The sequence below is a fragment of the Vicugna pacos genome, chromosome 8 (genome assembly GCF_048564905.1).
Source record: "Vicugna pacos chromosome 8, VicPac4, whole genome shotgun sequence".
Lineage (NCBI taxonomy): Eukaryota > Metazoa > Chordata > Mammalia > Artiodactyla > Camelidae > Vicugna > Vicugna pacos.
Window position 1 is genome coordinate 21,023,924 of NC_132994.1, and position 23,623 is coordinate 21,047,546.

Consider the following 23,623-nt stretch of genomic DNA (forward strand, 5'->3'; position numbering starts at 1 on the left):
ATATTCTGTTACAGCAGTTCAAAAGAACTGAGACAATGGTGTTTCAATTGATCCATTTTTCGCTGTATCACAATTCTAGAGAATATGACTTAACTGAAGTCATATTAAGTTCATCATTAAAAGAGACAAGACCAAATAATGTGTCGTCAGTATGTCCCCCAAAATAGTAAAGTGGGGCATATTGGTTAGATAACAGTTGATTAGATAATGTACTTTTTGGTCATTTTAATTGAAAAGTTCTGCTTTTTTTTTTTTTTTTTTTTTTTTTTTTTTAGTATGCTAGCTTACATCCTCTGGAAAAAGATGTTTTTTAAGATGTTTCATTGGTTTAGTTGTTTACTTTCTTGAGACCCAACTGAGGGCTCAGTGTAATATGAGAGTGTAACCTGGGGTCTAGATCTTGGGTATCTGACACATTTTGTGTGCGTTCTCAGCAGACATGAAAAGGAGCAGAAAGAGCCTATTCAGATTGATCAGATGAGTTCAGTTTTTTCTGCCTACTGACAAGCTGAGCTCTGACGGAAGGAAGGACTGAGGACCACTGACCCGGATAGGATGGGATGTGATGAGATTGGCTGGAGCAGAATTGGAACAGGATATTCAGAGTGTGATTGTGTGATCCACAGTCACGGTGCATTTGGAAAGTCAGGCTGCTGAAGAGCTTTTACTGAGCCTTACTGAAGGTAGATGTTTGGATTGGATAACTCTTTTTTGATTCTTTGGGCCCAGCCCAAAATGAAAACCAATTGAAACACGAAATTCCACACCCACATGTGTTTTATTTTTACTTTTGGTTCCACATATATTTTTCCCTACACTGATTCCACCCCTACGTTTTCATTTAGGAGCCAGCAATTTTAATGGTGGACGTCATTAGAAATAAAACAGAGGAAAGAGTTATATACAAAATTGAAAAGAAATTGTGCATAAGGTCATCTATAAGTATTCACTGCCTGGCTTAGATTCCTTATGTGTTGGGTTAGGGCTTGTGTCTGTCCGTCGTATGTATATATGATGCCCACTTAGTGTGACCATAGATAAAGTATCAACAGTTTGGGGACGTAAAGAACCTCTGATAACTGTCCATAAAACACACAGAAACACAAAAGGCCTAAAATAAATCTCTGGGAACTAAAAGCTGGCATAAGGTACTCAAGTAATGGTCTAATAAAGTACACGTTAAGTAACCTGTAAGCCTCGCATTATTATTTATAGACATGTTGTTTGCACAATATATAGTTTTCTTTCTTCTGATGTTGAACAAAATATGAGTCCAAGCACCTTTCTCTAGAATTTTGGGAAGTAAAAAGCAGTATCCATGTCTTTTGCGTGAACATTTTTAACAACTTGATTGAGATATAATTCACATCCCGTGCAATTCACCCATTTAAACTGTACAGTTTGGTGACTTTTCGTATGCAACATTACTTCTTTTTAAAATTAGTAGTGGCCTCCCTCTCTGTCTCTCTCTGTATATTCCTCTGCCTCGCAGGAACAGGTGACCAGATGCTGAGGAAGCTGGCCTGTAGTGAGGTGGGTAAGTGAAGGAGTATTTCAAATAGAAAGAAGACTGTTTAGAGACTAGTGTTTAGGTAAATTTGATTATTTTAAAACATGCCCACAAGTTTTTGGACACTCCTCCCGTCAGGAGGCAGAATCCATCTCCTCCTTAAAATATGGGCTGGCCTTATAAGCTTCTTTCCAAAGAATAAAATGCAGGGGAAACAAGACAATATGACTTTGGAGATTTGGTTAGAAAAGGATGTGCAGTCAGTTTACAATGTTGTGTCAGTTTCTGGTGTACAGCACAATACTTCACTGACTATACTTTAATAAAAATGAAAAAAAATAAAAAAAGAAAAGTTTGTGCAATGCTTGGAACTGTACTTAGACCCTAGCCTTCATGCTGTGTGGAAGCCCAGTCAACCAGGAGGGGCTTCCTATAGGTATTTTGGCCAGTAGCTCCCACTGACGTCCCAGCTGACAGCCAACATCCATCATGAGCCATACGAATGAGGAAGCCATCAAAATAACTCTGGCTCACCATCTGACTAAAACCACAGTCATAGCTACATTGATACCTAAAGGAGAGAAGCTGAGAGTTCACCTAGTGAAGCTGTATAGGTAGACAGGGAGGATGGGGAGAGCTAACAGTTTAGGCAGAGGGCATAGAATGTGCAGAGACCTGGAGGCAGGAGTACACACATCAAATCCTGGGCACTTGCGAGTGTCTCAGTATGGCTGGGGTAGAGCTCACATGGCAGAGAAGCAACAAGGACTCCTCCGTCACAGTAATAATTTTGAACTTTAATGTAAGGGCTTTGAATGCTTTCATGCAAGAGAGAAACATGGTCAGATTTGACTGCAATGTGGAAAACGTATTTGAAAGAGGCAAGACTAGAATCTGGCAGACCAAACAGAACATTCTTGGAGCAATTCAGGCAAGAGAAGACAGAACCTGGAGCTGGTGGTGGTGTAGGAAGAATTGCCCTGCGTGGAGGGAACGGAACTCTTGTTCATTCCCAGCCTGCGGATCCTCAGATCTGCATGACAAATATGTGGGACACAGATAAAGCAGACTGCAAGTCAGTAATCTAATTTCAGAAGGGACGGATCTCGGGTGCATGTTTCAGGGTGCCCAAGCCTACTGAGAAAGTGGGTACCCATGTGGCATTCTGGATTGAACGCCATATGTGTTGTAACAGCCGACAGGTGCTTTGATAAGCTAGTAACAGATTTCAACCACAAAGATTTTCTTTTAATGAGAAATCTCTGCCACATCAGTAACTTATATGAAAACAAAGATTGGTGTGTGTCTATCTATGTGTCAAATGAATATTCATGCCTTACAAGTCATCTTAACATTTTCACAGTCTGACCTTGAATAAAGGGGTCAGAGCACTACTCATTAAAAAAAAAAATAGATAACCCTTTCCTTATGAGCCTACTTGGTATTGCAAATTGGAATTTGTTCAGCCCCTTTTGAGAATGATTCCTCAAATTAGGACAGTGTACTAGGTGTTAATAATGCCAGTGTGCTTTGAATAAAATCAGCATCTATAGACACAGTAGTTTATTTTTTAAGCACTACTTTTGTGTAAGTATAGGCATGGATATGTGTATTATATAATTATTATAAAGGATGCATAAATACAGATATGAAGTAAACTGAACCACTCAAGAACAGAATCTTCTAATTAATTCCATATACATTCAAAGAAGAATTAAAGTGATTCTTTGCCTGCAGAGTAGCTGATATGATAGGACAACTGCTTTCTTCTGCTGCTACCAGAACAAATTAACATCACCATGGGGAGAAAAGAGGAGAAGTGTAGAGCAATTCATACAATAAATAACCATAGGAGCTGTATCTATTGTCACTGAGCCAAAAATGCTTTAGTTTAAATCATTTGTACTAATTACGGAAATTGCAATGGAATCATTAGGAATAGGTATTTATGGAAATTCAAAGGGGAAATTTAGTGGTGCTATAGATGCCATATTTGTATTTTTAATTTCACTTTATTTTTAAATGTTATGAAGAGAAATTAGTCTGGGGTGTAGGAAGGCAGATCAGGGTGATCACAAACAGATGATTTTTGTGTTAGAGTTGGAGGTGAATATTCATTATGACTGGAGAACAAAAATTTACTGTTTTGTTAGTCATTTATTATGTTTTAATCTTTTAGCTACAAGCTACTTATTATGTCAGTATAACCCCAAAGGAAAGCAGGAAAGAAAAAAATTATGGGCCACTTACCATGTGCCAGACACTGTGACACTGCCTCACTCAGTCATCACAATTACACTCTGAGTTACGATTAACATCATTTTCAAATAAGTAATTCTAGACTTTAAAAGGTTACCCCACCTGCGGTGCTCTGGCCAGTAAGTCTTGGAAGTGGGATTCGAAAGAAGATCTGTGTGGTTAGATCTCACAATCTCTGTAGGAATATTGGCTAACCCTGTCCTTCACCCCCCAGTCTCACTGGCAGGGCTGAGGATATCATTTTTCTAGTGTGAGATAAAAATGTAAAGCAAGAGCCAAATAACCAGAAACTGAACTTGGTGATTCCAAAATTACAGAGTTTTCTTAACTGGAAAGGGACTTGGAGATAGTCTAGTTTAAGGGTCCTTCTCTACAGAGGAGGCAAGTGAAACTCGCAGAGGAAAACAGATTGATTCGGTGTCATTCCCCTTTGCAGTAGTGGAGTCGGGACCAGAATTCACGCCTCCTGAACCAAGCTGGAAATCCATTTACTCAGATACAAATCATAATAAACAATACCTACTGGTCATGAGCTTAAATGCATATTCAAATCAAACATGTCCTGTTTTGCCATGCTTGAATTTTAGTTTTGCTTTACAGGAAGTTGTGGTCGGTTACATACACAGGTGATTGGGAAATAGGTGCAGATTATTGTTAGCTCTTTAAAAACGCCTACTATAATGTGCAGTTAAAATGAATGATTCGGAACCCATGAGAGTCCTCATTTCATTTAAGGAAAACTGACTTTTAGTACATTCACGGCAGTCCTGTAGATTCTAGCCTTGCCAAGATCTATTTCAGTTAAGTCTGTTTTGTGTGTGGTCTGTTGTGAAGTAAATTCTGCCATTCCATGCATTAGGCTAAAATTGGAGAGGCCCTGATTCTCATTCTTTTTTCAGTTTGTGTGAATTGCCATCAGTTAACCAAAGTCACTGAGAATTGAGTTAGGGGCAGGTTGATATGAAAATGAATTAAGTAGCATGCATACACCAGGGTAATTAATAGCTAAAGAAATACTTACATGCAAAGTAAAGAAAGATAATGAGCAATGTAGAAATTACATTAATTATTTTTTTAATGTAATAACTGAGATGCTCCTGAGATTGAATGTTGGTTTTGTTCAGTGCATTTAGTAAGTTACTTCAGCATTTTCATATGAGCAAGACGAAAATGCATGAGGGTAACAACACACAGGCAGAAATAGTTTGCACACTTTTCAGATCCAATTTAAACAGCACTGTCCTCCTCAATTCCAAAATATTTGGAATTAGTTGAAGAGCTCATAGGATAAGTTGGTATAGAGAGAATGCTCCAAGAGTAAATCACACAAAATAAATTTTGCTCTGAAAAAAGAGCTGACCCTTTCTGTGTAATCAGAGTTCTGCTCCACAGGGACCCCCTCCACCTTCCCACACCTCAATAAAGTCTGGTGTTTTTAATGTTTTTTTTTAAGTCTATATTTTAGCTGGAAGGATTTATATCAAGAATAAGCCATCAAGTTGTAGGGAGATGAAGAATGAAGGTCACAACCTTACTATTTTATCTTTCTATTACTCTCAGCCTAAAACTGGCTCCTGGGGTGATGCCTATTTCTGTAAGAAATTCTTTTCACTGATCTCTTCTTTGTGGTCCTCATAATAGGCTGCATTCAAGAGTGTGTAAGCATCTAATGTGCATGCACTGAAACTTCTTCAAGGGAGAAGAGCCTGGCTCCTGAGGCCTGTGGGCTTCTGCTTGACGCCAGGAATTCTGAAGTGCCTGCACTCAAAAGAGATCATTCCCTTCCTCGGTGTCCTGATTAAAAAGGGCAATTCACAACTTATTTTAAGAGGCCTCAGACTCTAGATGCTGGGCCAAGCTCCCCTCTTTACACGTGGTTTATAGAATATGACTTTGCAACGTTTTATTGTGTCTTTATGTATTAGTAAGTAAATTATTGAGTAAATGCAGCTTGATGCTGACAGTATGTCAAACATATGTACTTTATTTGCTTTCTCTATATTTGTATGTACATATGCTATGAGATTTAAAATACAAATAGAATTCCTTGACAAGCCTATTTATTAAATATTAAGGCTAATATGTATATGGTTATGTATATATGTATATGCATGTGTATGTGTGTGAGTGTGTTGTTCTTTTTGGAAAGCTCACTTTTTAAAAAATTTCTTTTTTTATTTTTAAATGACTTTATTTTATTTTATTTTTTTAATTGAAGTATAGTTGATTTACAATGTTGTGTTAGTTTTAAGTGTACAGCAAAATGATTCAGTTGTACAAATACTTTTTCAGATTATTTTTAATTATAGGTAAGATATTGAACATTGTTCCCTGTGTTCTGCAGTAGATACTTGTTGCTTACTCATTTTATACATAGTAGTATGTGTCTGTTAATCCTATACTCCTAATTTATCCTTCTTCCGCCTCCCTTTCCCCTTTGGTAACCGGAAGTTTGTTTTCTATGTCTGTGAGTCTGTTTCTGTATTGTAAATGGATTCATTTGTATTAATTTTTAGATTCCACGTATGAATGATCTTTCTTTCTTCCACGTATGAATGATCTTTCTTTTTTTCATATGTTTCTGTATAGCTCAGTCCAGTCACTACTCATTAAAAACTCTGCCAATGTCTATATACTGTTTAAGGTTACCCTGTGTTTATGTTTAAAATTCCTCAGTGCAAATCCTTCTACTTCTTGTATCTTAGCACACAGGTCTGCATATGTAACCTGCAGCAGGTGCACAGGAATGCTATTGGATCCACTATCTGCTAGCTTGCCTTTCATAATCACATTTTCACCTCATTTTGTCTTCTGATGTCTCTCTTTCAGCCTTTGATTTCTCTGTTGAATTGCATAAAATCTTCTGTGATTTGAAATTATTTCATCTGATGTCAGAGGAGTTTTTCAACCCCTCTCAGGTGTGGTTTTATGAGCAAGCCAAATGTTTGCTGTCTGTTCTGTAACTGTGTCCGATGAAACACTTGTAATATATTTAGTATCATAATAAATCACTAAATTAAAACTTAAAGTGAAATAATTTAGTGAAGAAGCAATTGCTTAACAAGGCTTGTCAAATATTATATCACAATCAAAAATATGTTATCTGAGTTTACATATATAAAGAAGATCTTAAAAATAAAAAGTCAGATGGCTAGGCAGTAACACGTCAAATATTTTTAATAGAACATGACCATCACCTTATTTCACATTAACTTATTTGGTTTTCATGACTTTTTAAAACAGGGAAGATGACATTTTTATCTTCATTTTGCCTGTAGGGACTCTGAGTCACAGAGATTTTGTTTTTTGCCCGAGGTTTCTGCAGCTAGCAAGTGGAATAACCTAGAAGAAGAAGGTATTTAATAACAATTAAACATCTGTTTTTTAAAACTCAATAACAAATATTTGTCCTGAATTAACTATATGCTTACTTTTTTCAGACCCACTAGATTTAAACTTCTTCAGTCATGGCAGCCCAATTTTTTGCCCTATTTGACAGATACATGTGTGAAAATGTTAATTTACGAAGAACATTAGATTGGAGTGTCTTATGTATATTTCTTTGGGGAGAGGCTTCTACCATGGTTTGCATAGTTCGTATTTTCTTCTCTATCTTCCTGTTTCCCCTTCCCCCTCCCTCATTTATTCATTATTAAAAATCTTATTAGACACCCAACATAGCTGAAGTAGAGACTTAGAAGCTAGGAATCCCAAGGAATGAAAAAAGATCCTTGCTCTCAAGAGACGTACATTCTAATGGAAAAGGTAAATAAAGTTAACTATTACCACAGAGTGTGCAAAAGAAACAACAAGTTGAGGGATGAGTGGGTATTGACATCAAATGTCATATGTATGGCTATGGATGTTGGGTAATGTTTTACATCTCTCATTTTGTTTTTCTTTGATGGGTGCTTATAAAATGAATTATATCTGTTGATTGCACATTATCTCATTGTACTTCACACATTTTAAATCATAGAAATAGAAGATACCAAGGTGGAGATCAAATTTAGATTCTTTAAGTAAAAAAGAAAAAACTTCACCCCAAGTTTTATTTCCCATTTAAATTAAGTTTGAAAAGAAAATAAGACTTTTTTTCTCTTTCTTGCCATTAATATAACAAAAAAAAAATCTTCACCCTAAGTTTTTTTTTTCCATTTAAACTAAGCTTGAAAAGAAAAAAAGGCATTTCTTTTTTTCTCTTTCTTGCTGCTAATATAACATCAGGAAGATATCCTTATAGGAATGACATTCACATTAAGTAAGACTTTTGAGTCCTTAAAGAATTAAAGATTGTATTATTTACTAGGAGACACCCCAAATCAATTTCCATCTTGACTGTAATGACACTATTTATTGTATCCAGAAAATGTGGTATATCACAATTCCAAGTAATGTTTTATGAACTGCCTTTACACCATAACTCTGAGGAAGAAGCTTAACCATAGAATGCAATAAGAAAAAGAATGACTTAGAGATAAAATATATACTTTCAATTAAAAAGAGAGAAATATTGTATATTATGGCTATTCTGTCTTTTGATGTATTTGCCTGATGTTTTGTGTACCATAATACACTGGGGTTGGCTTTGCAAAGAAATGCATATGAGTGCATAACTGGCCAGAGATGAAAATTTATGGCTACTGTCTAAAGTGGTATTTTTCAGGCTATTAATGGAATTTTAACTGTATCATTTAAAGATTTTTTTAAATACAAAAATCATCATTAACTTCACATAACATGTTTATAAATACAGCAAAAAAAATCGGTATTGAAGGCAAAAGAGATACGTGATCATATTATGTTTTCAGTGAGTCTCTCCAATGTTTTATTCTTTTGTTTTTATCAAAAATAAACTTGGACAGTCAGCAGATATCAAAATCAACACAGTGATATCTATGACTGTATTTTTCTTTGCTCAATTATGTAAAAATCATTTAAATTCTGCATTAGAAAATTTAACTGAAATATATGTTAAATATTAATTTCTAAATGTAATATTACTAACAGTCCAGTTACAGATTAGTAGGTGCTTGACGTGTGGCTTGGCCTTCGCATTTTCACAGGTGTGCTACTTTTTATTCAAGGAAACAAGGAGAACTTGAAGCATATCAGTCTTTCTCGCTCCCTCTAACCCCGCAAGATTGCATTGAATAATGTAAGTAAGTTTAGCCCCATCTTTATCAGATTTAGTCTAGAAACAGTGGACTTGCCCTGAATTTAATTTAAATAAATATTTGGAAAGATCACCTGAAAAATTTAGATTACACTATTTAACTTCTTGTTTGTAATTTTAAAGACTTTTATACATCTGTGAGTAAGGAAGTCAAGTTCCAGAGGTAATTAAAACTTGCCCCAAATTTCACCCCTAGTGGATATCAGAGAAAAGACTTAAATTATGTACTTTAGTTTCTAAGGCCGGCGATCTTTCTAGTCCTCCACACTCATTTTCAACTCTGGTCTTTCCATTACTGACCTGGTAAGAAAAGGCTACCTACTGCAGAATGTCGGTAAGGACATATACATTCCATATGGCCTTGTGCATGTAGAGCAAGCCATGCCGTGGGCCACACTAATAAGGTCAGTGAAAACAATGCCTTTTGAGTATTGAGCCAGTTTTATACCAGATACCAATCTTGTGGCGGGCATGAAGAAATTGTTTTTAAATTTATTTTACATTCTTATTCAAAAGCATTTTCAAATCAAACATCCTTCAGTCGCCCTTTAACTATTTTGCTGGGGCTTAGGAAAAATGCAAAGCAATACACTTTCAGGTGTACACGGTACAGTATAATTTGCATACAAATGCATTTTTACTGAAAAAGATCAGGGCAGGGTTTTAAATATGTTTCTACATTGAACTTTTAGGCATTGTATAAAGTTGAATAAATATAAAATTTGGAATTTTCTCTAGTCCTACACACTCCATCTGGAGTTGTTTTGTGTTTTTTAGGTAGCCGGGTACTAATTTCACTGAAGCTGCTGCAGAAAGAATTACCCACTTTAAGCAACATTAATGAATCAGACCATTTAATATCTTCTTGTGCTCATGTTTAATCAGGGACTTTCAATCCCAAGTATTAATCTCTAATGGATATATAATGTTGGGGAACTTGATGGAAGAAGAGAGGACTTCTTTCTTAATGTCGTGTAAGATGTTAATAATAAAACAGAATACTGATCACAGATTATAGTTTTTCAGTATAACTCTATCAGTGCATTATAAATACTGTAAAAGGTAACAAGAAAATCATATATGTGGGAACTCAACAAGATGAAATGTGTATGGAGCCCTTCTAAAACGTTAGAGAAGCCAGATACCCAAGAGGAAATATAGCAGCTAAAGAAGACATGTTCAGTTAAGGTAATTTCAGGGTCAGCAAAGCTGGTAAGGAAAATAAAGATAATTGAAAAAGATTTCTATGAATTTACATTGTTATGTAATGATAGAAAAAACTTGTATATGCCATTTTGTCAGATTAGTGCATAATCTAAGGAAAAAAGCTAACTGCAAAATTGAAAAGGTGAAAATAAACTGGATATAGATTAGAAGGAAATGGGTAAAGTGATATTTAAAGAAGACTCCTTGAAAATGCGTTGTGTATTTATTCATATGTATCTTCATAATTCATTCATTCCGATAATCTTTCTGGAGGAAAGAAGATCTTCTCGAGGATTTATTCCCTAAGCTGGCCCTCCTGTGGGTTTGAGGCCAATATGTGTAATGTCCAGGAGACCTAAATAAAACCAAGTCAAATATTAAGATGTTGGACATGTCGGTGAACTTGGAGGTGGATCAGAAGAGTTGACAAAGATTGTGTCATGGAGGGAACAATGAAATACAAAATAACAAGGAGAGATTCAGAATCAAGGTGATTAAAGTGGGTGAGTCAGGCGTTCATCTAGTACGACGTCCTGAGAGAGACTGAGAGCGGAAGGTTGTGAGAGCAGAGGACTGGGCACTCCTTGAAAATGCAGCAACAGGTGGAGTTTTCCAGAACTGAAGACAGGTAGGAGTTCTCAGCCTTAAAAAGCCCAATAGATCCAACCAAAATAAATTGCTAGAAATCTGTACTTACAAATATTGTGGTAAAACTGAAGGACATGTAAGAAAGAGAAATGATGTTAAAAGTAGCCAAAAAGAAAAGACAGATTCCTGCCTGGGGAATGACAATTAGACGGGAAGCTGATTTCTTGACAGCAACAATGAGTCAGAGAGGAACGGAATGATACCTTGGGTGCCCTGAGGAAAAAGTAACATGAGTCCTGTAGCCGGCAGAGCTATCCAGAAAAAGGATGAAAGAGAGGTTTTTCTTTTGTCTCATAAAAACTGAGAAAATTTATAATCAAGACATTCTTGTTAAAGGACCTCCCAAAAACATTAAGAAAAGAAAAGGTTTTCCAGGAGGACAGTGTGAGACCAAAAAAAAGGAACATATAAATCTAAAAAACATTGACTTTATAAGATCATAGCATCATATCCTAGTGTCAAAATAAAGCAAGTTAGAAGTAAAACACTGGACACAGTATAACTTGGGAAAGAACACAATAAAGACATTTACTTTTCAGCAGGGGAAAGACTTCGTTACATTATATGGTACTCTCAATTTCAAAGGTGACATTAAAGTATTAGAAGTAGGCATTTGCCTAAGGTTAGCAGAGAAGGAAAAACTGGAGGGAAACAATCACAAGAAGGGAGAAAATTATAGAAATATGTTGAGTCACAAATAGAAAATGTCAGTAAGTTAGTACATGTAAGTGGACTATACTTTTAAACAAATATATTCAGCATTGATTTTAAAATTTTAGTCACATGGGGTTTATAAAAGATACAGATGAAGCATTAGCTTATAGAAAGTTTGGAATTATAAGAAAGGGAAAAATAAGACCAGACAAAAATAAGCTAATTAAAAATTGTGGCAGCTAAATTAAAATATATATATATACTTTTATAAAAATTATTTCTGAAAAAATGTATACAAGCTTCAACTCAACAGGGAGACGTAGTAGTTGTCCATTGTGCACATCTAATAATGTAAATTGATATACATTTGACAGAACCTCAAGAAGACATTAGGGAGATATTGTAATACACATCTCCCATTAATTGACATATTAAGAAAATGGAAATATGGTATAGAATTTTTGCACAGCACAATTAACAAGTTTGATTTCAAGACCCTCTCACACAAGAGCTGGAGATTACATTTTTTTCCAAGCGCACCTGGAATCATCCAAAAATTGATTGTATACTAGGTGATGAAAAAAATCAAAGAATGAGAATAATACAAAATAGTCTGACTGCAATGCTCTAAAGTTGGAAATCAATATTGAAAGGTAACCTTAAAATCCTATATATTTAGAAATTTAAAAATGCGTTTCCAACTGATGCATTTGTCAAAGAATAAATTGTAAAATAAATTAGAAAATAATTGTATAAAATAGAGAAACAACAAAGTCCTGCTGTATAGCACAGGGAACTATATTCAATATCTTGTAATAGCCTTTAATGAAAAAGAATATGAAAAAATATATGTATTCATGTATAACTGAATCACTATGCTGTGCACCAGAAACTACAACATTGTTAACTGACTATACCTCAATAAAAAATAAAATAATTACAAATAAATAATAATTAAAATAAAGTGTGAAAATATAGGATGTGGCTAAAATGGCAAAGGAAAACTGTAGCTCTCAATGCTTATATTTGAAAAGAGAGGCTACAGAGTTGTGAGCTAAGTGTTCACTTTAAGAAGTTAGGAAAACAGGACAGATGCTAATAAAGCAAAGGGGAATAAAAAATAAGAGAAGTTAATGAAACAGGAAAAAATCCAGAAGGTTAATGAAGGTACACAGTTGTTCTTTGAGAAGATTAATAAAGTTGACGGTGCTTTGTGTGAAAGCACAAATCAGTGCCATAGAGTGGTCATTTTCTACATTTAACCAACAGCGTGTTAGTGTCCAAAGTATGCAAAGAACCACCCCTCAAATAGTAAAAAGACAAAAGAAATTCCAGTAGGAAAATAATCCCAACAAAGGGAAAAAAATGACAAATAAACATGTAAAAATGTGCTCAACATATTAGTTATTTAATGAAAATAAAAGTTACAGTGCAGACCATTTTACATCCTCCAGACTGGCAAAATTTTTAAGGATTGGAAATAGTGGCTCTGAAGCATCTATTCTTGGTGGTTGTGAATATGAATTCACACAACTATTGCAATTCAGTAGTTTCATTCCTGAATATATATCTTAGTGAAACTCCCAAGTGCACTAGCAAACGTGCACAAAGATGTTTAAAACAGCAGTGTGTCTGGCGACAGATCCCTAGAGACAGGGTAGCTAAATGATCCTTCTCTCAGAATAAATCTCCAGAACAGAATGCTGCGTGAATAAAGCACACAAGAATATACACAGTATGTTTCCATGACTAAAATATCCAAAACACACAAGACGAAACCTAACCCTGTTTAGGAATACACAGATGCGGGGAAACTGAGGAAAACCAAAGGAGTGGTCCGTTTGAAGTGTCATTCAGTGTTCACTTCCCAGGCAGAGGAGGGGGTATTGTTGATAACGTTCTCTTTTTCACCAGGAGTGGTGAGAAGCTGGTAGTTAAGCGTGTTATTTTAATCTATCCATACAGGTTTTCTCTTTGGTGTAAACAATATTAATTTATAGTACATAGTTATAAAATATTTTTGAACAAACTAGACAAGTGGTAAATAAAGAGCATGTTCCTACGGAAGGTTAAGGTTAAAGATATGATTTTTATATGAATGAAGGCTCATTCCGACTATCACACACTGACTACTGTAAATTCATTTACAACCCCTCCGCTGCTGCTCTACCCCGCCTCCACATATGATCACTAGCGATTTTTTTTTTTGATAGCTGAGAGCTCAGATGTGGCAGTCAACCTCTAGATTTTACATCGGGTAGGCTAAAAAAGAAGAAAAACAAATACCACCACATACTATTTGTAATTCTTTGTTTTTCAGAGTCACATTGGAAAATGTGCTGTATCCATTAACCTTTTTGCAAAGAGCAGAAGGTAAGCTAGTTAACATTTGACAGCTTCTCAGTCTATCGACTTCTAATGAAAAATGCACTTCTCCCTCTATGTTCTGTATACCTGTCAGTTGCAGAGAGTTTGTTACAAGGAGAGCCATTACTATCACTGTGTTTTACTTCCCCAATCCCCCGGATTCTGTCAGTAAATATAAATTACAGGAGATCTTGACTTACTACCATATGCACTTCAATTTTCTCACTCAGTAATCTCATATTGACCAGTTGCTTGTTAATGGTTTATTCTGTGCATAATAAATGAACTTTGCAGCTCTTGCAAATAATGCTTGATGCTGACATGGTAGGATAGTCCAGAGTTAACTATCTTGCCTTTAACATGAGACAAGAAGAGGCTAATGGAAACGACACATTCCTCTCTGGCCTTGGAAAGTATCCTGCATGTTCCTGTAATCACAGAATGATTAAAAATGATGATGGTATCATGGTGTATTTGTGCAAGGGACAACCAAGATGCAGGTGCAGTAATAACAATATGGTGGCAGAGTCCCAAAAGGAAAAAGATGAGAACAGTTTCCAGTCTAGAGTGTAATCCATCAGTAAGTGAATGTCCCTTCTGGCATGTAATTAATAGCCTGGGATTTCCCTCAGTAATTGGCTATTACATAAACCTTCCCCATTTGCTGATAGGTAATTCAGAAGTCCCCAAAGCCCGCTGTCAGTCCTCTACAAACGCAGGCGATAGAGTATACACCCTTTCTCAATTCCTTTTCGGGCTGTTTATACATATCTATATAATTCTTAGCATTTGTATCAGTTTGGATGATTTCAACTTTAGGTAACAGCTATAAATAGCATATATATTATATATTTATATATTATTATTTATATATAATATATATTATTTTATACATATATATATATATATATATATATATATATATATATATATATATATTTCTCTCACTGAGTACGTCCTCAAGTGAGTTTCCAAGGTTAGTTAATTCTACAGCTGAACGATATCAGTGAGGAGCCAGATTGTCCCTGTCTTTTCACTCCACCATCCTCAGCCTCTTGACATTTGTTCTCAGGCTTGTCCCATCCCAGTCATGAGGAACCCACATATTATGGCCTCAGGTAATTATCACTAAACAATTATTTAAATTTGTTTCCAGATTTATTGAGATAGAAATGATTTATACCACTGTATAAGTTTAAGGTGTACAACGTGATGTTTTGATATCTGTATGTGTGGTGAAATCATTGCCACAATAAGCTTAGTTAACCCATCCATCACCTCACATAATTATTTTTTTGATATGGTGAGAACTTTCAAGTTTCACTCTCTCAGCAACTTTCAAATATATAATACAGTATTGTTATCTGTAGTCATCATGCACATTACACCCCCAGGACGTATTTATCTTACAAATGAAAGTTTGCACCCTTTGAACATCTCCATTTTGTTTCCTCATATGTCTATGGTCTTTTCTCTTCTTTGAATCATATTCTCCAGTAGAGCATTAGCAGAAAAAAAGTAAGAGACTGTAAATGGCCACTAGCTTTATTTTCATGATAAATTTCTAGAGAAATATTTGTCGAGAGAGATGACTCTCAAAGAATATTGTACTCTAGAATTATTTATGGGTATAATTTATCTTTGTTAACTTTGTCTCCTTTGAAAGTGGGTAATCAAAAGTTGTTTGTATCCCTATCTAGTTATAGGTTTTCAATAAGGAAGGAAACAATTGTAAAGAGTCCACTGTGATTCAGTCTTCTAATTGTGCAGAGTCTGGATGTGCTTTATTGTAAATATACCTTTGTTCTCTACACAATGCCTTCTTGATTAACTCCCCTAGGAAATTATAGCTTTAGCAATTGTTCATGCCGATTCTGTAGACTTGTACCACAACAGTTTGACTCTTCAAATACTTTACTTTTGAAGATGTGACATTTAGTTCAGTGGAAGAAAAAGTTAAATCTAAGACTTCTCGTGAACGTAAGCAAAATGGCAGTATCATCAGTCTTGGTACAACACAAGCTGATTGCTGCTCAGTCTTCCAAGACACATTTGCATGCCCTGAATAATGTCCTGGAAAGGCAGATAATAAGGTTTTTATGCATGTAGTTCTCATGTTTTAGAGTTGGAGTGTATGTTAAGGTATTTACAAACTTTTTTAATGGATACAAATTTGATGGAAAGTTTACCACTATCATTTAGTTTGGCACCAGTAGGTAGATTAAAGATAATGAGTATTCAGACCCTCCCTGCAGGGCAAGAAAAAGAGTTTTGGTCTCTCTGCTGAAGGGCTTTTCAATGATGGGACAAAACCATGAACAAGTGCTCACAAGATGTCTCCAATTTTCAACTCATACTAGAATGAACATAGTGCCTACAGCATGGTACATTCTTAGTAAAATTTCCACATATGAAGAAAAAGTGCCTACCCCCTTGTCAACCAATAGGTTTTTTATATTATTTTTCCTTTTATGGTCTTTCAACCATTTGGTGTTATTTTGTTTTTAAGGTTATCTTCTGCTGAGAAATTACTGTTGTGTTAGAATTTTTCAATTTGTTTATACTTATACAACAGGGAAGCCCAGAGTGCACCTACCTCAGATTTTAGCATCCAAGGAAATACAAGGAAATGGATAAGATGTCTACTTTCTGTCCGGGCTTCTTGTTGGAAGATCTTTCTTTGTCGTTGGAAAGTCTTCTACTTGTAGGAAGGTTTCTGGAGCACGGAGAGGTAGGTGAAACTAAATGTGTCTGAGTTTATGTCCATTTAAAAAAAAAAGAAATCAGGGTAGTAGTATGAGAAGTTTAGAATCTCTGAAGGTCCATGATGATGATAATTTCTCTAATTCCATACATTTCTCTCCCACTGGCCATGCTATTGAACCAAAAGAGAATTAGATTCTCCAACACTAGTTATGCAGTAGAGTACCATGTACCAGTTACGAATCCTAGGGGAGGATCATAACACTTCTGCCCATTGCATTTCGGCATCAGAAGCCTCAAAGAAAACACAACTCAGTTAAGTGGTGGATATAACCGAGCTTTGTTTACATACAGAAAAGACAGCAAGGTTTAGCTTTGTGCCACAGTGGGAAGACACTGTCTCCTCCCCAGGAAGGACAGAGAAAACAGTGGACTTGGCCAGATGCCATTTGAGGCACATGCTTTACGCAGAAACAAAAGAGTATTCATTGAGTGTGAAACAAGGGAAGAGACTCCTCCACAAAGTGATAAGGCTGTCGTCAACTATGTAGGCTCATTATCTCTCTGTAAAGCAGTGTTCTAGGACTGAGGCTTATTACTTATGCAACTGAGTAGGGATAAAAAGACTGTGTGCATGAGACTGCCTTTCCAGCAGTAGCCAAAGCTTCAGATGACTGAAGTCCTGACCAACATCTTGACTGCTGCCTCATCAAAGACACTGAACCGGAACCACCTAGCTAAGCTGCTGCTGGATCCCTGACCCACAGTAACTGTGTGAAATAATATGCCTCTATTGTTATTTTAAGCCACTAAATTTTGAGGTACTTTTTATTCAGTGGTAGATAACTATATAAATGTGATTGAATAATAGGTAAGCTAGAATATGACAGATCAAGGAAATTTAAAATTCCATGGATAACTATCACTTTCTAGGATCTGTAGAAAATTCTGTCTGAGTTAACTAGATGAAGAGGCTTCTCATGTCAGGAAGAGTAAGTGTTTTGTGATTCTATAAATCTGAAACAATGGCCGAGGAAGACGTTTTGTTACAACAGCTTGAAATTTTTTACAGCTTGAAATGATTGTGTGGTCATGATCTATGATGCAGAATTGGGGACCCATGATCATTCCTTCCTCTATGTGTTAGAGTTGACAAAACTCATCTCTTCAGAGGAAAATCTCAGTTCACTGGGTAAGGCACCTTGGGCTTATCATTATTAGAAGGTGGAATAATTTTCTGCTTATTTGTCCCTGTGGGACAACTTGGACTTATTTTTTTAAAATGTTAGTCTAGTTTAACACCTTGATTATTTAAATAATAAAGAAAATGACTTTTCACTTTACCAGTCTAGCAGCAAGGAAAAATAATAGAATTCAAGTTACTTGTCAGGGATATTAGCTTTGAGGTGACTATTAATCAGGGTTTTCTTAAGTTTGTATGAGAAAAATTAGTTACGAGTGCTCTTCGGAGGATCCCTTCAGACTGATGTTTCCTTGCTGATTTGGGTGTCAGAAATGCCTTTGAAACGTAATGAATGTTATACAGTTTCTGAAGAAAATATATAGATGCTTATACAGAATTTTGATTACAAATTAAAATGTCAGGAACATTTAATGGTCTATTGAAAATTGATTTATAATTTCTGCTTTTGATAGTTTAAATGTGTCCTTGTATTGAGCTAGTGTTTCCCTGTGTTGAGCTAGTGTTTCCAGATAAGCTCTCTGCATTTTTTACCTCGTATCCAGGGTATCAGAAACTTCAAAAGAAGAGCCTGTAAACCTATATATTTTACTATATCTGTTGTAGTTCTTATGATTAGCAGAATTTTGGAAATCTAAGTGAGCTAGACTATCAGAGCAAACTGAGTTTTCAGACTATGACAATTCAATCCTTGATATAAATTATCTAGGCATCATGAGATCAACCTATATCAGTAGACATTATAATTTTTATGAAAAGTCTGTGTGTATAAATGGGTATTATTGAATATATTATTTGAGTTGTTGTGCCAGTTGTGTTTTATAAAAAAAAAATCCCAGACTTAGTGATATAAAACAATGATCATCTTATTATGTTAACTGATTCCTTGAGTCAAAAATTTGGATATAGACACAGTGGAGCTGGCTTGTACCTGCCCCATATCTGAGACTCTGAGAAGACCAAAATAAGGGAAACTAAAAATGCTAAAAGCTGGAAAGATTTGGAGACTTATTCTCATCTACGATGTCTGGTTTCATACAACTCAGAGAATGAGCTCAGCTGGAACATTGGCTAGAAAGTCCACATGGACTGTCACTGTGTGCCTTGGTTTTCTTCAGAACGTGATATTCTCAGGGTAGTCACGTCAGGACTCCAAGAGGGAGCATTCCAGTGAACAAGGCAGAATTTGCATGGTTTCTTCTGACAGTCTTGAAAAATCCTGCATCATTTTCTCTGCAGTATACTATTAGATACAAGTAATTTACTAAGTAATTTATTCAACGTTAAGAGGAACTAGACTTCACCTCTTACTGTCTTAACGAGTGGACTGTCAAATAATTTGAGCCTACTTTTAAAACTAACAAAGTGGTATACTGTGTTAGAGTTCTCCAGAGAGAGAACTAACAGTATGTTGATAATACTGTGTTGTATAATTGATATTAAAAAAGAAGACACTGTATATGATGATTAATGCATCTTTTCACTGGTCATGGAGTGCCCAGATTAAACATTATTTCTTGACATGTGTGTGAAGCTGTTTATGGATGAGATTAGTATTTGAATCAGTGAACTCAATATAGTAGACTGCCCTCCCTAATGCGAGTGGGCATCAACCTAATTAATGCTTTAATTGAACAAAAGTTGGAGGAAAGACGTGTTTGCCCCTTTTCTTCCTGCCTCACTGTTAGAGCTGAGATAGTTCATGTCATCTTCTCTTACCCTCATGCTGGGATTTACATCGTTGGCTCATATGGTTCTCAGGCCTTTGGACTTGGACTGAATTATACCACCGTAATGCAGCTTGCAGACAGCAGATTGTGGAACGTCTCAGCCTCCATAATCACGTGAGTCAGTTCCTCACAATAAATCTCCTAACAGTAACAACAATCACATTAAATGGGCTAAATAGTCCAGGTAAAATGCAGAGCTTGTTAGCTGGATTTAAAAGGAACATTCAGCTATATGTTGCTTATGGGAAACTCACTTTAAATATAAAGACATAAATAAGTTAAAAGTAAAAGGATTGAAAAAGTTATACCATGCTAATATTGACCCAAAGAAAGCCAAAGAGGCTATGTTAATGCCAGCCAAAGCAAATTACGGAGAAAACAACATTACGTGAGATACAGCATGTCATTCCATAATTGCAAAGGGGTCAGTTTATCAAGAAGGCAGACTAATCCTAAATGTTTTTGCATCCAATAAGAGAGTTTCAAAATATGTGAAGGGAAAGTTGATAGTTGCAAGGAGAAGGAGGTAATTCCATGATTAAATGAGAGATTTCAGTACTTTCCTCTTAATAATTGATAACTTAAATAAACAAGATCTAGAAGAATATGAAAGACCTGAACAACACTATCCATGAAACCAACCTGACTGACAACTTTAGAATATTCTGTCCAAAAGCAACAGACTGCATTTGCTGTTCAGCTGTGCATGGAACATTTACCAAGATCAACCATAAAGCAAGACTCAATCAATTTAAAGGATTTATATTATACAGAGGATGTTCTCATGTCACAGTGAAACCAAATTAGATATTAATAACAGATCTGGAAGATCTCCAAATATTTGAAGCTAAACAACATACTTCTAAATTACCTGTGATTCAAAAAGTAAATCAAAAATAAAATCCAAAATATTTTGACCTGAATGAAAATAAAGTCACTGCTTAACAGAATTTGCTGGATGCCACAAAAGCAGCGAACGTGTTCCTTCTCAAATTCTCATATTGAAGCCCTAATTCCCAATGTGGTAATAAATGGGGGTAGGACTTCTGAGAGGTAATTAGGTCATGAGGGTGGAGCCCTCATGATAGGATTGGTGTCCTTATGAGAAGATACAAGAGAGAAATGATCTCTCTCTTGGCCATGTGAAGATACAGCTAGAAGGTGGCCATCTGCAAACCAGGAAGAGAATTCTCACCAAGAACCTAATTTGTTAGGATCTTGGACATCCTAGCCTCCAAAACTGTGAGAAATAAATATTTATTATTTAAACCACCAGTCTACTGTGTGTGTTTTATCCATGCAAACTGACAAAATAAAATGGCTAAAATCAGAAACACTGCCATACCAAGTGTTAGAGAGAAGGTGGAACTGTCATCCTCTTTCAGTCGATTATTTAAAGTGGCAGAACAACTTTGGAGAACAATTCTGCAGAGTTTCTTAAAATGTTTCATGCACACTTACTATAAGATTCAGATATTCCACTCCTAAGTATCTAAGAGAAATAAAAGGATATATTCATACCAAGACTTCTACACAAATGTTCATAGCAGCTGTACTTGTAATAATCCAAAACTGGAAAAAAAACAAACCTTCATAAATAGGTGAATGCATAAAGACTGTGGTGTATACATAGAGAAGAATACTCAACAGTATAAATGAAGGTGCTGTCAATATATACAACATACTGTCATACTGAGTTAAAAATAGATAGACAGATAATAATACTATATGATTCTAATTATATAGAATTCTAGAAAATGAAAACTGATCTAAAGTGCTAGGAAGGACATCAATCTATGCCTGGGGATAGGATAAAATATATTCTGGGGCAAGCGTGAGAGATTACAAAGGAGCTCAAAGAAACTTGGAGATGATGGTATGCTCATTATTTTGGTGGTGATGAAGGCTTACCCGTGTACCCTGGTTATTCTTTTCATGCACAGTGCTAACATTTTGTTCAGAGCTACCACTATCTGTGGAGGATCAGAGATGACCTTTTTTCCCTGTCTGTAATGACAAAACAACTGTAAAGTCAGCCTTCCAGGTCCACGGGTTCCATTTCCACATATTCAACTAATTGTGGATCAAAAATAAATTTGGGAAAAAAAAATTCCAGGAAGTTCCAAAAAGCAAAATTTGAATTTTTAGTGCACCAGCAACTATTTACATAGCATTTACATTAGGTCTTTAAGTAATCTAGAGATGATTTAAAGTATACCAGAAGTTATATGCAAATACTACACCATTTTATATAAGGGACTTGAGCATCCGTGAATTTACTATCCAGAGGAGTCCTGGAATCAGTCTCCCTCCAGATACGGAGGGGTGACTGCAGTTACAGTACTCTAAATGGCAAATGACTTAGTAGCTAATGTTAAATGTTTATCTGTTGTCACTAACAGAATGTTTTATTTCATATTTTAATGATATTTTACACTAATAGTGAATTTTTTGACATTTGAAACAAGTTAGCTATGAAATTAGAAATTATACACTTGTGTTTGAGTGGAGCAACTTGGATATATTTGGAATGGCTTAAAGTTGTGAAAAACATGTTAAATGAGTGAGTCTAAAGTCTGATTTGCCCAGTGAGAAGAATTCTTTAATAGCTATTCAGTGATAATCACATTCAGAATAATACATTAATGGAGTATTGGGTCTTATTATAATAATTTGGTATTCAAGAATAAAAATGGAATAATTTGATACTTAGAAAGCTATAATAATTTAGTGATTATAGAATACTGATTTTCTATGACTATAACATACCAAAATGTGCCAATAGAATTATTTGTTAATAAGCAAAAATTGATAAAAAGTAATTGGAAATACTTTCCATTAAACACATGTAATGAGTTTTATCCATCCCGTGGAAGTTTTTGTGGTTTTATCTTTTTAGGCAGTATAAAAAAATGTTAATTTTATTATTAAATTTATTTGACATGTCAAAAAAGAGTACTATATAACTGCTCTCAAAATCGTGTTTAGCACTCTGATCTGATGCATTATATGCTTGAGAATCAATCAGCTGTCAACAAGATATTTAAAAAATTAAAAGTAATATAGGTGACTCACAGGTAAAAGCATTTGATCTTTCTTTGGCTATAAAAGGAAGACAGAATGCTAATTCTTCAAGATTGTTAGAATAGGATCTGTTATCATTTAATAGGAAATATAGGTGATATATTTTATGAAAAAGATTCTACATAACAAAATATTTCTTAGTGAACGTCCTTCTGTCTTGGAATCAATTACTAAGATTTTTCTGATAAACTCAAGGCTACTTTGAGGGTTGATTGTCCACCATTCTTCCAAAAAAAAATCAGTATTTTAATAACCAAAGTCATTAGTTTTAAACTGTTTCATAACACCTCCTCATCTGAACTCATCTATTTCTGTTAATTATGTTAACTTCCAGACACACAGTCTTCAAATACAGATTCCTGCCCTCTTTTGTTCATTCTGCCTCCTGTTACTGGCAGCATCATTCAGCCCAGAGTTTCCCTCACTGTGGGTCGCCCATATGCAGCCAGTGCCTCAGTCATCCTGCATCAGACCGCATGACTCCTCGCTCAGAACCATGTAAATGCAGATTTCAGTATCTATAAGATAGTGTCCAAAATTCTCACTGAGATAAAGGCCAAATTATCAAGACCTTTGAAGGGTTCAGATCCCTGGGTAACGGCAGATATATCTCCCACTGATGAAATGATCTCTCTTCTTGTTCCATCTGCTCTCGGGAGGGCTGGTTTCAAGTCTTTTAGCAATTTTGTGAAGGCTCCAGGACACCAGTGGACTTGAATATCCTGGTCTTTCGCTAACATGGCTCCCATCTCTGTGAATTAATGGTATGAATCCCAAAAGGCAATTAGAAGGAGACTGTTTTGCTGCCACCTAATCAGGACTGTCAACATCTTACCTTCAGGGAACAATCTCACAACTCCTTTCCCTAGTTCAGCTCAGCTAGGTCCATATTATCAGATCATTCCTAGTAATATTATTTATAAGATAAGGTTAGTCATAGATATTCATTAGAGCTTACTAAGTATCAGGCACTGGACTTCCTATTTACATAAATTATTTTATTGTATCCTCTTAGTCTTCAAGTGAATTTCAGTTATTATCTTTAAAGAAATAACATTTAGAAACTTTAAGGAACATGTCCAAGA